Source organism: Typopeltis vanoorti, chromosome 8 (assembly GCF_054136105.1).
Source record: "Typopeltis vanoorti isolate ZY-2024b chromosome 8, IOZ_Tvanoo_1.0, whole genome shotgun sequence".
NCBI lineage: Eukaryota > Metazoa > Arthropoda > Arachnida > Uropygi > Thelyphonidae > Typopeltis > Typopeltis vanoorti.
Genome location: NC_143556.1, coordinates 111,549,129 through 111,564,530, shown reverse-complemented (window position 1 = coordinate 111,564,530; position 15,402 = coordinate 111,549,129). Strand labels below are relative to the sequence as shown.

Here is a 15,402-nt window from a genome sequence, read left to right as displayed (position 1 = left end):
ATAGTATAAGTGTTATATAATAACCATCATACGACTCAGGGTTGATTTCCTTGCAAATTTTCCCAAGTATCACAAACGATTTTTTCTTTTACCACTTAAAGACATTCACAAACATCCATACCTACGGCGAGATTCGAAACCGTATCCTCTTGGTTGGAAAGCGGGTGTGCTATTCACTCGACTAATCAGGTCTGCTTGACCCTAGAAGAAGAATATTTCTGAATGCAGATGGTAGGATGGTGCTGAATTCACAATAATACAGGAATTCTATTTCAAATATAGTGCAATATCAGAATAAGGTTACGTCGTATAATAACTAGTACGTGAAACTTGCATCTTGCTTTAAACTGTGAAATGTCATTTTCCTTCTGCTGTCTTTAAGCAATTATGCCAAGTCGGGTAAAGGTTCAGGTAAACTGCTGAAAAACCAACTGTTTTTCAGCAGTTTACCTTGTATGTCAGTACCCTAGTTCATGTCCATTTAGCATAAGAGTCTCGATGGGCATCGCTCACGAACGCTCACAAGTAGTGTGATAGATATCGTGCGCATTTCTTTAGTTCTATAATGGAAACACTTGAAGACCGAAGCCAATCTATTAAGTCCGATGAATGGTGATCTCCTCAGTGTTGAATGAGCGTGTGTGTGTACAAAACGGATTAACTATCCTTTATTTTTAAACGCTACTGGTAGGCGTACGGCACTAAAACAGACCAACTTACAGTTTCTACCCCTTCCGTAAACCACTCGACCCCCATTTTTCAACCTGTCACCAAGTTCCTTATCATCTCCACGATACAATTGATGCTTTCTGACGGGACGCGCGGCCGGTGTGTTTGTAGGTAAAGTTTGAGAGACGGCAGTACACAGACGACCAACAAGCCTTTCGACCTTCCCACGACAACGCCGGTCCTGAGTGAGAGAGAGAGAGAGAGAGAGAGAGAGAGAGAGAGAGAGAGCATTTCAACTTTACAGTGGCCTAAGCATTGCTTTCCCTTCCCTTCCGTTCCCTGGTCTGCTACTGATTGTAATCGCCTGCCCATTGAAGGTGTCAATCAGTCTACCCGGCAGACACCAGCAAACAGATTAACGGTTGTGTGTACTTCCTCAATACTGGTTCCAAGACATGACTAATAGGCTGTTGCTGACATATTACACTCTTGAGACTACACAGGTTCCCCGTGCACGTGATTGCTTCAATTCATTTGCATAACTCGCACGAGTCTCATTTTTCAAATAAAGACATGATTGGCCTATTTAGGAAAAACTCTCTCTCTCCTGCCTCTCTCAATTACTTATATTTATGATACAGTGAACACAGTACCGGATAAACGGGTGTGAAGTGGATTTATTCAAGTAATCCCATGATGTGGAGCTAGTTATCAGCAAACAAAAATAATTTAGAAATCAATCAAGAATTTGGAAATTTGAGCAGGCTTAGTTCATTCATTACTTCTGACATTCTTAATTCGTAGATACCAAAAATATGTAGTTTTTATACTTGCAAAATTCAATAATTAAAACCAACTTTTTCTATTTCCAGTCTTTATTGCATGATCGTAATTGTAGAGCCAATTATAATTGTAGGATTCTAGCTTACTTAGGATTAAGATTAAAATAATGATGTGGTTAACAAATTACAAATATTTTAACCACTTTAAAAATATTGTACTTTTCATGGAAATAGCTTCTCTACTGTACAGAATTCAAAGCTCGTTTGGGACCTACGAAAGCACTGAAACCTCTGATATCTGTTAATTATGTTACTGAGGAGCGCCTCCATAGCTCAGTTGGTTTCGACGAAGCCCTTTGGTTGGAAGATGCGAAGAACCATTATCAGGACCTTTCAATCAAAGGTAAGTTAGCTGGTTTTATAAACAGGTAGAGATTTTTCCCTCCGGAAACTAGGGTTTATGGTCCCTCAAAAATGGCCCCGTGAACAGACATACGCTATTAATGGGCAAGGAAGGCAACCGGAAACAGACACCCCCCCCCGCTCTTGTTCTATGAAAATTTCCCAGTAAAGTAGCATCGATACCTCCACCAATCACTAAGGCGAGGGAAAACATGTCCATACATACTACACATCCACATCTAACTGGAGGGATGGATGAGATCTGTTTCAATGTGCGGTCATCATCAGTTCTTAAGGTGTTTTATAGATATAATGTAGTAAATAGATTAAAGAATAATCGCGAATAAGATAAATATTGATACAATATGAAAATCCACACACTGTAATATACTATAATTCTATCTCTAATATTTATGTCAACTTGCTATTGATTAAAAGGCCTAATGAATGGATGTACATCAAAAATATGTTTTCTTTAGTTGATAACCAGGAAGACTAAATTATGATTCCGAATCACACAAGACAATAATTCAGAAATACTGTTCCTCTCGGTTAAAAAAAAATAAAAAATAATCAGGTTTGATATAAACATCCTGTTCATTGTTTTGTGCTGCTTCACCTAAATGGCAATACTCGTTTGCTCACTTCAAGTCAAAATTCAAATTATGTTTGCTTGATTTGCAGCACTGCTAATGCGATATTACCTACGTATTGTTGATGTTTGTTAGCTGCTGTGTTATTTAGGTGTCTTCTTTGGTGATATACTGTATTTTGAAAGAAATGATGTTAGAGAAGATTCTTCATTTAGAAGAAATGAAAAAAAAAGTAATATTAAAAAAATCTATTGATATTAGCAAAAAATTAGGTAAAAGAAAAATCCAGTCAAAGGGAATTTCAAATGAACGATCAGTTTCATCCCCTTCCCATTATGACGAGTTAAAAATACTCATAGGTAAGTTTAAGATGAGATGTGCGGTTTTTTTTTTTTTGAAAAGTTTACTAATATTGATTATAAAAATGATTTTTTTTTGTTTTGTTTACACATAACCGAAATATAATACGCAAGTCGAATATTTGCAATCGACTTTCGCAAAAGGTACGCATTTCGGCTGAGAGAGAAAGACAACAACTTCCACCTGAAACTTCGAATTTTAAACCGATTAAGCACCAGGGCTAATTAGTTTCAAGTACCAGTGAGCCACGACGTTTCTTTTTATGATGATCGACTATGCATGCATCGTAAAGAGAAATTAAAACCCCCTTTCTGATAAAAGAAGTCAATGTCTGCTTACTTCTTTGAATAATCAACCAATGTGCATTTTAGCTGACTACAATAGCAATAATCTTAATAGGAAAATACAACATACGGTATTTTTAAAGTCACGTTTAATTAGAGGGTCTTCCGTTTCACTATTTTAAATGCTAATATAAATCACATCGCAAAAATCACAAAAATATATAAAAAAGTTATCAAAAATGTACCATGTGCTCGATGGACTATCTAGGGTCTTTTCTCTCCTTAATTTTTCTTCCTCGGTCTTTGGAAAAAAAAAAAAAAAAAAACCTTTCTCAGCGATAGCAGCAGAAACAATGTCGAAAGCCTGCGTGTTCTGTCTACGGCGATTTAGTTGATTTTAAATCTGATACTTAAAATCAGACTTCGCATGTGGAAAAGGATGTAGAAAGAAAGAAATGCGATGCATAAGTTTAATCCTTATCGACAGATAGGCCCATAACTGGAATGAACGTACAGTAAACCCTCGATTTAAAGGACTAATAGAGACTGAGGGGTGTCCGTTAAATCGCGAATTTTTTTAAAATAAAAATATCTGTAACATTATAATGCAATTTTATCAATATTAGCAAGGTGTAATAACAAAAAAATTATTTACGCACAATTTTTAACACAATTTTCACTTATCATTTAGATAAGTAAAAATTAACTTATAAGATAATTAACTTATCACTTTTAGATAAGTTAATGTGAAGTTAATGTTCGATGTTGAAGCGCTTGGTTTAGGTAATCCTGCTTTGAAAAACCTATTTTTTTTTTGTTTTTTTTTTGAACTTTTGAATTCTGCTGTTTTTATATAATTAATTCCCTTAAATTACGAAAATGTGTGTAATAAAACTGCCGCAGAAAGTCACGCCACGCGACAAAAGAACCAATTACAGTGCAATTGGTGTGATCACGTTCTAATCATTCGCCGAAACATGTTTTATGAGCGGTGACTCATTTGTGTCGGCTAAATTACTACAGTGTTTTTCCAACATATGATGGTCTATTCGCCAAAATTTGTTAAAAATAACCGGAAATTAATAACAAAAAATAACCTGTTTATTTAATTATAAGCAAATCTTATAATTAAATAAACATTCAATTTAAAGGCATTTTATAATTAACAGGGTGTTAATTCTCACACGTGACATACGGACTGGAAATTTTGTCCGTTAAATCCGAAGTCCGTTAATTGGAGGGCTTACTGTACAGTACTTGTAAATAGGATTGCCAGAGTTGACAACATTGGTTACTTTGAATATACCACTGCAGGTGTAGTTAGAAGTTTGGTGGCAGGGAGAAGATTCCATTCAAGAGAAAGAAATGGTGATATCAGGAGGCGTCACTTCATTAATTAAATATGCAAACCTAACAATGACCACGAAAACGTTCTAATTGCGGAATATTTATTATTGTCATGATGCAATGTTATGCACGTTTCAGCGTTAGAGTCTACAAATTGACAAATTGTTTTCAATTTCGTTTCGGAAAGTTGTTACATTAAAGCAGTGTTTCTCAACCTTTTTTGGATCATGCCCCACCTCAACGTCTCAAAGATTTTGATACTCCCCCCCCATAACATAATAGTCAGCCAAATTCTGAATAACAACAAAAAACTATACAATCAATAATAGCATTATTTATCTTATGGTAGAAATCTTTGCCAAATGCGCTTTCATGCTCATTTATGACAGAAAAAAAAAAGAACATTATGAATGATCTCTCTCGCACACACTTACACACACATGCGTATCGCCATGAGTCGATTGCGTGCAGGCTTCTAGCAAAATCAAAGCGCGATAAGCATATTACAAGATTAGTTCCTGTAATTGTCGCTGCTAGTGCGCTGTGAAATATTTATTCGAGTGAGACTGGCAGGAAAAGAGTAAAGGGAAACAATGAACGGATCGCTTTTCCCACGTTAATATCGAGGATTTCTTTTGTTCCAAAGCTGGGAAACAGAAAAAAAGGTCAAATTTATTAACTTTATAGCATGCAGATTAATTCAATCTACGTAACAGTTTACTGACCTTAGAAGTTTGTCCAAATGTCGTTCGGAAAGTAACTTTCCACCTGCTGACATCTGGAAATGGTCTCTGAGTTTGTAAATTTTTAGGCCTAAATGGATTATAAAAATAATTTTCTACAATTTTATTGCATTTAGGATTGTTCTGATTTTATAAAATACATATGAAACATGATGGATTTATTCGCCAATATAATTACAGTTATATGAATATGCACAATAAAATTATGACGAAACTAATATTAACAATATCCATCACACTTATTGATAATATAATAAATAAATCGGTCTCTCATAAAAAGCATCGACTACGTCAGTCTTTTGCTTGATAATTAGAAGAGTAGCCGAGAATCTCTCGAGCTTCCCGCCTCATTATAATCTGCTATTCTTTAAATTTAAGCACTAGAGGGAACATCGAATGGATATTTGCGAAAAAAAGTTCAGGATACGAGTGAATGTTCGAAACAAGGCTAACAAGCTCTCGATCGCTCTATCCCTGGAAACGACTAATGCACGTGAAAGGAATGCGTTAATTTTTCATCATTACTGCATTTTTTTCATGAAATTTCTTTGTACCAATTGAATTTTCACGAACTACGAAATGTGCTGCCATGTTGATGCTTCTTCTATCACGGCTACCTTTAGTCTTTAGGTTTCTTGGCATGGGCGTTCAGATAAATTTATTTTAGCAGTGACCTTATTATTTGTAAGACGTTTATCGTAATTACATGAATCATGAGCATGAATTTTATGTAACACATAAAATTACATGATTTTATGTGTTACACATAAAATCATGTAATATTATGTGTAACACATTTCCACTTCTCTAGTTCTTTTTTTTACTTTTTTTGTAATGAAATTATATTTCATTTTACATAAATAAATAATCCCTTATTATCAATGCAAGTTTTGCTTAATTTATTGTATAGAACCATGATTTTATTGATTTTATTTCTTTAAAACATTCTCCGAATATTGGCATTGTGATGTAGAATACAAAAATAACACAGACGTATCAGCAAAGAGACAATAACTCGGAAAATGGGATATTATTTTTATTAGAAATCAAAATTTTAGTGGACTTATGCAAAATTATACTGTACTCAGGAATAAAATGATTGGTAAGTTACTTTTTGTGGGAAGGTGAAGACTCCAAGTGTAAGAGAAGATACATACGATGCTGTCACCTGCTATCATTTAATTTTATTTGCTGCAAAACTTGTAGGTGTAACATACCTCCTAAATTCTGCACTCTAGCCCTGTTTTACCTCATCAATAAATTAGATGGCGCCATTTTCCCTAGTTTTAGATTCCCTAGTTTTAGATTTTCCCTTTGTCCCAAATTGTCACACATAACTCCCTTCAGAAATTATATAACAAATAGTAACCCCCTCGATAGGGATTGCTTGTTTGTCGTGTAATTTCTGATGAATGAAAATAAAGTTTAAGTGAAAAAGCAATTCGGCCAGGTCAACTCGACTGTTCTGGATGGGTGAGGTTAGTCACAGAATCAACATAGTTAGTTAGCCGCTTAAGAACACTTCAGAGCAACTGAGGTGATATGGTGAATGCATTATGGCTTTTTATACCAACTCCACATGTGAGAGGTTACAAGATCTACATCGATACAGTTTTTCGAACACAAATAGTCAGTAGAATTTTTGATAGGAGAACGAAGTGCAAGAAAGAGTTCTTCCTCGATTATCGTAATAGTTATTCACAGGTTCTACAGCCATGGCATTTTATGACTTCTGGTTCGGCGTTTCGAATATTGGTGTAAATGATCACAGACCAAGAATCGAAGTTAATAACATTGAATACTGTTAATCATATTTAAATTTATTTGTTTTACGCTTACACATAGATTCACGCCTTGCCATGAAGACTTTCGAAACACCAGATCCAACGAAATAGGTAGTTAATAGTTATTCCGCAGTCATGCGTCTATTAATTGCGTGTGTTCTTCTGTCCGGTTTTTGCGGGATGAAAAATCCCCATTTCTGATGGAAAAAACAAGCTGACACCTTCGTATGAGACCGTCTAACTCTTGAGATGAAAAGAAAGGTTGTTCGCGTCCTAGACGAGATTTGAATCCACATCTTTCCAATCAAAGGATATCCTATAAACCAACTGAGCTACGAAGGCTCGTTATGTGTAAATAAATGTATTAAATATTAGACCTTAAAAATATACAACTATTGATTTTATATAAAAAATTAAATAATATTTATTTGATTTTTATATCAGAACTTTCCAGCCCCCCCACCTCATATATATATATATATATATATATATATGATATATGATATATATTTACTATTTTTTCCTCATTCTCTAATACTTTATTTACTTTTATTTTGGTAAATTATACGCATGAGCCTGCAGCGTGATAGGAATGCTCTGATACAACATTTGGCTTTCAAATGATGGCAAATAATTAAATAACTTTCTCATTTCTTAGGTATATATATCACAGAGCAGTTCTCCGTAGAGTGCACATCAGTTGACTACCGATATCTGAATTTAAATCCATCTTTATCTCCTTAACGGATTTTTTAAAAATAAGAAACGAATCAATTTTATATTTATTTTTAATGACCCAGTTTGTGTGTGTGGGGGGGACATTTTTAATCTCGATTTATTTTACTGATTCTTTCTTTCTTTCTTTCTAATTTTTATATCTTCTCTCTATGCAATAAAAGTCTCATTTCTTCGATTTAATTGAGAAGAATGTGACATTATGTTTTGTTTCCACGGCACCAATGGTTTTTACTTGCATATACCAAGTGGCAAGTATTTTGTGCATTCTGCCAATAAACTATGTTACGAAAAGGAAAATATTTCATCACTAGTTCATTTTAGAAGTTTGTATTGGTTTCAGAAAACAAAGTTAACAGTTTTTTTTTTGTAAAATCCTAAAATGGTATTTCAACAGCCATAAAGAAAAATAGCGAACTTTATATTTCACTATTTATTAATAATCATACTATAGGTATGGCTATTAAAACATAAGAACATTTTTAACTCTAAAGGTTCTAAGTTTTTTAATGCAGACGCTGATTTGTATTTGAATCTTCTTGTCATCAGTTTAGTTGTAGGACATTAAAATGAGGTTGCGTGGAATTGACAAGATGATCTCTTGTGTAATCAGACGGACTTAATGCTATTTATCTTGCGAAGTATCTCTCGATTACCTACTCTTAACGTTGCGTTATTTTCCATTATTTTTTGAAATGGTATTATTTCGTAATATCTTGTTGTTTTGTGTTCTTCGCTACAGAACTGAGAAGAAAAAGAAACAAGAGGTGTCACGTACGAAACATTAATATATCATAAAACAAGAGAAAGAGAATAATAAGAAAAAAATTATGGTGGTTTAATGATAAGAGTTCTTAACGAGAGCGTGACTAAATCTTGTTTCTCTGGTGAGAAAATTAATATTAATGAACTTATCAATCACGATGCTGAAAGGCAAGGTAAAAGAATCGATTGTTTTGGCAGGTACTAAACCAGAAAGGTTAAAATTACTGTATGAGAGAAGTATGAAGGGAGGAGGGTATTGGAAGAAGCGAAAATGAAGAGAGAGAGAGAGAGAGAAGACTGTCTATTGCACATTGTATGATAGAGGTGAGTTGAGGAGGTAATGATCGCAAACGAATCAATAGATAGGATGTGCAGAAGGAACTGTTGAATGAATATGAAGATCGACAGGATTTATATTATGATGATTGATTTCAGTAAAATGGATTTAGGATTAGATGTCTTGAGAAAGACATCTAATTCTCATTGAATTTCTCAAGCATTATTCAATGCTTGAGAAATTCAATGAGTGTAGCAGCACAAATTCAGGAAAACTAAAGCTGTTATATGGGGGGGGGGGGGAAAACAGGTTACTGTGTAGGTACCCGTTAGGAGGGTGAGTATGAGAATGGCCAAAAAATGTAGAATCTGCTCTCAGTGACAATGCAAGGCTAGTTTCAGATTATATGGAATACTGTATTTCATGTATACTAATGCTAAAAGTAGCATCGTGGTGCAGCCTTGCCAAAAGGAATGCTAATTAATGAGATTTGACTGACAGCAGATGACGCAGAGATAGAATGTGAGGAATATTGTAGTTTCACGGAAGACAGAGAGTACACGGGAGGGGATACTGCTGCTGGCAGTAGATGAACTGCAACTAGAGTAGGGGATCGAAAGATAGAGCAAAAAAAGGACAAAATATACAAATGGTTACTGTTATAGGTCAGGGAGCGCTAGGGAAGAAGCGGAAGCCATGCATCTGCAAATTACCATGAGTACCAGTAGATAGATTAATTATTATAAACAAGAAAACAAACTGAAGAGAGAAAAAGATCATATGGTACGACAGAAATGAAATTTCTTCACCTATTAAGTGATAATTACTTGAAATAGCATGGGATGAAGGGGATTCGGAATTTGAGAATGCTGAATCTGGTTATAGGATTAGAAGACTTGCTCATAACGAAGGAAGCCACGTTGTCTCCAATTGGGAAGGGATAGCCATTGGTTCTGACGTGAGAGATTGTCAGACATGTGGAAGGATGCTAAAGTGCACGGAAGATGGTTAAAGAGAAGGAACCGATATTAGATTGTACAGGAGGATAAATCAGATAAATATGAGATGGATGAGTAGTATCATTAAGAAGGAACTACAAAAAAAATGCTGCTGAGGATAGATATGTAGGGAGAAAGGTGATCAGCAAGCTGATGAGCAGTACAAGACACAGGCAAGAAAGGTGAAATCAAATTATGAGAAGAAATTTCCACGCAGAGGCCAAAGGAAATCCCAAAAGTTATTTTGCTGTGTGGAGAGTAAAGAAAGAAAGAAAGACTAATGAATGGCCGTGGAATTAGATGGGATATTCGGTATTACAAAAAGGAGCAAAGGAACCGCCGTTACCTCTCACTAGGCTGTTTAACTTAAGTCTCAGCTTTGGTAAAGTCCTAAAGTGGAAAGAGGACAAAATAGTTCCGTTGCTTGAAGACTTAGGTAACAAATTATAAACCGATCACTATTTCAAGAGTGAACGTTGGCCAAGGATAGAAGTTTCAGGAATGGGCCAATAAGAATATGATACTCTATGGATGGTAGAATGATTTTGTAAAGGATACGTCATGCCTTAGTAATTTATTGATTTTTTTTTATAATAAAGCGATGAGTAGTATAAGGGGAATGGCTACACGATGAAACTAGTGGATATTGTAAAGGAAGTTGATCAGCCGAATAATAATTCGCGTTCGTGTAATTTACAAAACCCCGCATCTGACGAATGATCATACGCAGCGAAACCTTTCCGCTCAAATTCAGTTTTTCTGAGTTGTTTACCTCCATTTTTTCCTTAGGTTTTCTATCTCTAATATACTACTACATTATTTAACTATTTTCCAATAAAACCTGCTCTATTAATTCTTATTTATTGGTAGTTTTGCAGTGCAATATAATACAGTACCAAAGAAATAATAAAAAAAAAAAAATTCAGGAGCTCACATACTTGCTTTCACACACACGCAGCCTTGCTAATATGCAGAATAAGCAAGACACCATCCATTCACTCGTTAGAGAGAAAATTTTCGATGTTTCGGATTATCATAAAATACTATACAATGGAAAAATGATATTAAAATTAAATATCATTTTTTTTTTTTTAACTGGAAAGTTTCATTTTTATTAATATCGATGGTTGAACAAGTCATTTATTTCATTGAATTTCCATAGAAATATCTATTATTCTTTCCTTGTCTATTTTGTAATTTGCATGTGTTATATAATATATATTTACAATATAATTATAGCTAATCTGTCAACAAAAATTACGTGTGCGCGTAATTTTCACAATTAACTGCTACTTTTGTAGCAATCACATTTCCATTGTTTAAATGTGCGTGCAAATCGCGCATTTAAACTTTTAACGAAATAAAAGTGATTAACTTTATCGCCATCTGCTCTCATTTCTATCTAACCTCGGCCTACACCTGTTTCGTTCTGATTGCCAAAGCTTTCCTTTACTTAGCATCAAAACAAGGCCCTGCTAAATCCCTCGTGAGAAGATCATCTATACATATTAATCGTCCGATGAAAGCGTGGAAACAGGCTATAATAATACACGCTGTTTAAGAATATAGTTGCGTATCGACATTGTTGCATTTGCACGAGATCTGCCATTATCCGACTAACGACTGCTTTCAAACAATGGATTCCCAGCTGCGATTAAAACGGTTTCTGTTAAAGAATGCACGCAGGTCAGTGTTCCACTATACGACTCTATTGAAAGCAGACACAGAGAGACACATCGTAATGTTCCCTCCCGTCTGTTGTGTTTGTCTGTTCCGGTGATTAGAGGTTGACATTCTACCTACCTTCTCGTATTTTAACTACACAACGAGAAGAACATTGTAATACTGCCTTCACCAGTTGAATGCTGCATAAACACACACACACACACACACAAAAAAAGGGGCAACAAAAGACTAAAAAAGAGGACTGGGTCACAGACTATTGATAATGAGGGACTGATTGAGCAGCGAGAAAGTAAAAGTAACATTAGAGCAACGAGTATGTCCAACCTACGGGTGTGTTTATGTTTACCTGGATGGAGCGCAGAGATTTGGACCAAATCCCTGCTCCTTTCATGCATACTGTCCACTCATCCTTAAAGACTGTGGGAATAGTCAGAATAAGTAGAAAATCCTTTTGCAATCGCCAGCAGTGCTTTAAAAATGGAGAAAATGCAATGATGTTATTCAGATAATGTGGATATTAAGTAGTATGTTAAAAACATTAAACCACCAAATGTGTTCGCTTAATAAAATTGGTCTGTTGAGTACGTTTTGGTTTAAAGAGAAATAAAGAAATAAAGATCATCTCTTCTCTAGATTTAAAAAAGAAAAAAGACAAAAATGGTCAACAAAGCCTTTGTGACAATACACGAACGTAGATTATCAAATAATTAACAACAATAGCATCGATGAAAGAGTTCTAATTGTGACGAATGACCCCGATTGAATATTCAGGCAATATGCAATCCTGATGCGAAGGAAGATTACCAAAATCCAGATTTTTCTTAACCGTAACGCAATCGAAAGATCGGTATACTTTTGGGTGGAATTTTTCGTTTCAGTTTTCGTCTACAAAACAGAGTTGGCAATTTTATTTTTCAGCATTTTTTGAAAACGCTACTCCCCCCCCAAAAAAAACAGACAAATTGACTAAGAACGCAAGCAGACAGTTGCCTGACCGACAGACTACGACAGTCGGATTAACTTCTCTATCCGAGCAAAGGTAAACATTTTTAGAGCCAAGTTCCGTAGCTGCAACACATCATCAAGCCTAAGTAATTAATTACAGAACGAGATGTCTTCTTCCAGCCGGAGTGACAAAGACATCAACAGCTTATAGACGTGAATAATTCTCAAAATTCCTCGTCAAGCTTTGATAGATATGACTTGCATTTTTATTAGGGTTCGCTGACTGTAAACTTGGTGGAATGCGACTAAAAATTATTTTTGTTAAGATTTAAAGAGAGACGGGTGTATGTTAAAATGCATAGCTTAACGCCTATACAGCACAGGAATACAATGTCGCTACTCAGCGGATCGCTAAAAAAAGAGGCAGTTTTATTTTCGGCAGTAAGAACTATCAGAAGAGTTGGTCTTTTGACCAGTAACCTATTACCTCGGTATTTATTTATTTATTTTGATATGCAAGGTTTATACAACATGATTTGTAGCAGCGCTGAAAAAGTTAATCACAGCACGAAACGCTTTTGAAATAGGAAAAATGTTAAGAGCTTATGTTGGTGAAATCGAAGTAATTATACATGCATACTTTCATTTGAAAAGGCAAGGATGAAGTGTAACACGCGTAGTGAGATTTTTTCCCCTTCTAATTCACGTACTTCGTTATATTCTTTCAATTTGCCAAGCTATAGGCTATTTATTAATAAATTAATAAGGGGCAGGGCAATGTGGTTGTCTTTTTTATTTCTCATATGATAATATGCTATATCTCGCGCCTCCCCTTCCTCCTCTCTTCTTTAAATACCTAACAGATGGAGTTTTGATGTCAACTGACAGCTTGGTTAGTTAAGGGGATAAAAATCCCTTCTTGTTTTTCAGCCAGTAAGCGAAACTAAGATCGAAAACTGCGATCTGAACGTTTCATGCCGACGAACTGTCGGCGGATCCAAGCGTAAGTGACCACTTGGTAGTGCCACACCTCTCCTCAGAATGTAAAGCAGTACTACATCTCCTAGGAGCTGTATGTTTTAACAATATGAGAAAAAATATCAAGAATAGTGAGGGATCTTGCTCCACCTTTGCAACGAGTTGCCTTGGTGTGGCACTACCAAGTGGTCACTTACGCTTGGATCCGCCGACAGTTCGTCGGCACGAAATGTTCAGATCGTAGTTTTCGATCTTAGTTTCGCTTACTGGCTGAAAAACAAGAAGAGATTTTTATCCCCCTTAACTTATCAACCTCACCAGAAAAATAGCCGTTTTGGCTTTTCATCTTAGCGACAGCTTGGTTGTTCGAGTTGACAGCAGATCAGACGTACAAATCTCACCTTAGATGTAGTTTTGTGAATGCTTTAGGCGACAGACTTTTCGTTGCTCAAGGTGGATCGACACCATGGCAACGAATGGCATACACCACTAATCGCACTGAAATATACGGTACTGACAGCCTATTCTCAACAATCAGTTATGTCACATGACGATCCATTTAGCAGATCGGGAGCAGATTGCAATGTAAATTTCGTTTCACTTGTGTATACACTTTTTTTATTACCCCCATCAAAAAGAAACAAAAAATCTCGGTAACTTATATTATGGCAGTGCCACACTTGCCTAAATGTAATGAGAACATCTCAATATCAAAGGATATTAAGATCATTAGGAGATTTAAAATAGCTGACAGAATTAGCAAACACTGTAAATGTAACTTATGTTTTAAAAAGGGTTTATAAACAAAAAAGCATCTCACTCAAAACGCATATACACTATTTTTACAGAAGGTCAAGACGTATTTACAAAAAATAAATAAATAAATAAATAAAAATAAAAAAAAAATAAAATAATAATATCTGCTGCTCTTAGCTCAGTCGGTTCTGTTCTTACAAGCAAACGTCCTAATTCATTACAGAGCAGACGAAATGGATCTGAGTGTCACTAAAAAGTTTAAAGATTTTATGAATGTTGCTTTATTTTCATTGGGCTAAGTTTTAAAAGTGCTCCAAACAAGTGACGTAATTGCTTTCCCTGAATAATGGACCTTGATTAGCAGATAGATAAACTACTTTTGTGTAACACATTTTAAACATGTAGACTATCTTTCCAGGTATCCTCGGTATATAAATGGACAATGTTTTCTGAAAATGACTAAATATTATGAAATTATTTCACTATGGAAAAAAAAAAAACGTTAGGATTAGCACATGGAACCGGACCTGTCAACTAGTAAGGCTTGATATGAAGATAGCGCACCTAGCTCTTGGAATAAGAGAGTAGTCCCCGCTCTTCTAAAGGGGAGATAGAGGAGGAGAGGAGGGGGGGGAGATGAATGTGGACAAAGTCTGCAATCATATATATATATATAAATAAAGTGGTACTATTATAAACTTACACGTTTTGTTATCATGATAAAATAAAAGATCAGTCACAAGGAAAAAACAGGGAAGGGATGCGGTGATTTCTGCTGATGACAAATAATGGGTTCATCAGCAGCATCTCTCTGCACATCGGATCAGTTTTTTGTCTTCAATATATTCTGCTTGCATTATTCACTTCCAGGATGCATGTAAGTTGTATTGAGTAGGGGCCGTCATATCTGTCACCGCAATCACCGACGTTTCATTTGAGAGAAAACAACCAAAAGGGAAGAATGAATAGAGATTCTCGCCATTGTTGTTTGCGCAACGCGGGCTCCACCTTCTCCATCAAATGCATACTCTAATACCACGTTCATTTGAGATTACTTCAAAGTGCGCACTGTGTCATAAACACCAGTCAAGCGGCATAAGCTCACTTTAAAGGATGTGTTGTACCTCCAGATGCTCCGCATGAAACGAGTAACTCCGACTCTACTAAACACGGAGAGGGGGAGGATTTTTTATTCCAAAAGGGTTCTATTACATTAAATAGAATTCATATTAGCTTACTCTTTTCATCCTACTATCTTCCTCACAGTAAGGGGACCCTGGGCGTGAAGGGGAGAGGCT

General features: G+C 35.5%; 1 protein-coding gene across 1 annotated transcript in view; it reads right to left on the bottom strand.

Moving 5' to 3' along the window:
* Window positions 1–14,960, bottom strand: part of LOC150104286 (wings apart-like protein homolog) — a 401,535-nt gene extending 386,575 nt beyond the window's left edge. Inside the window, exon 1 of the mRNA XM_090396897.1 lies at window positions 14,808–14,960. The gene's annotated coding sequence lies outside the window, so the exon portion shown is untranslated. The remainder of the gene's footprint in view (window positions 1–14,807) is intronic.
* Between the last annotated feature and the right edge of the window lie 442 nt (window positions 14,961–15,402).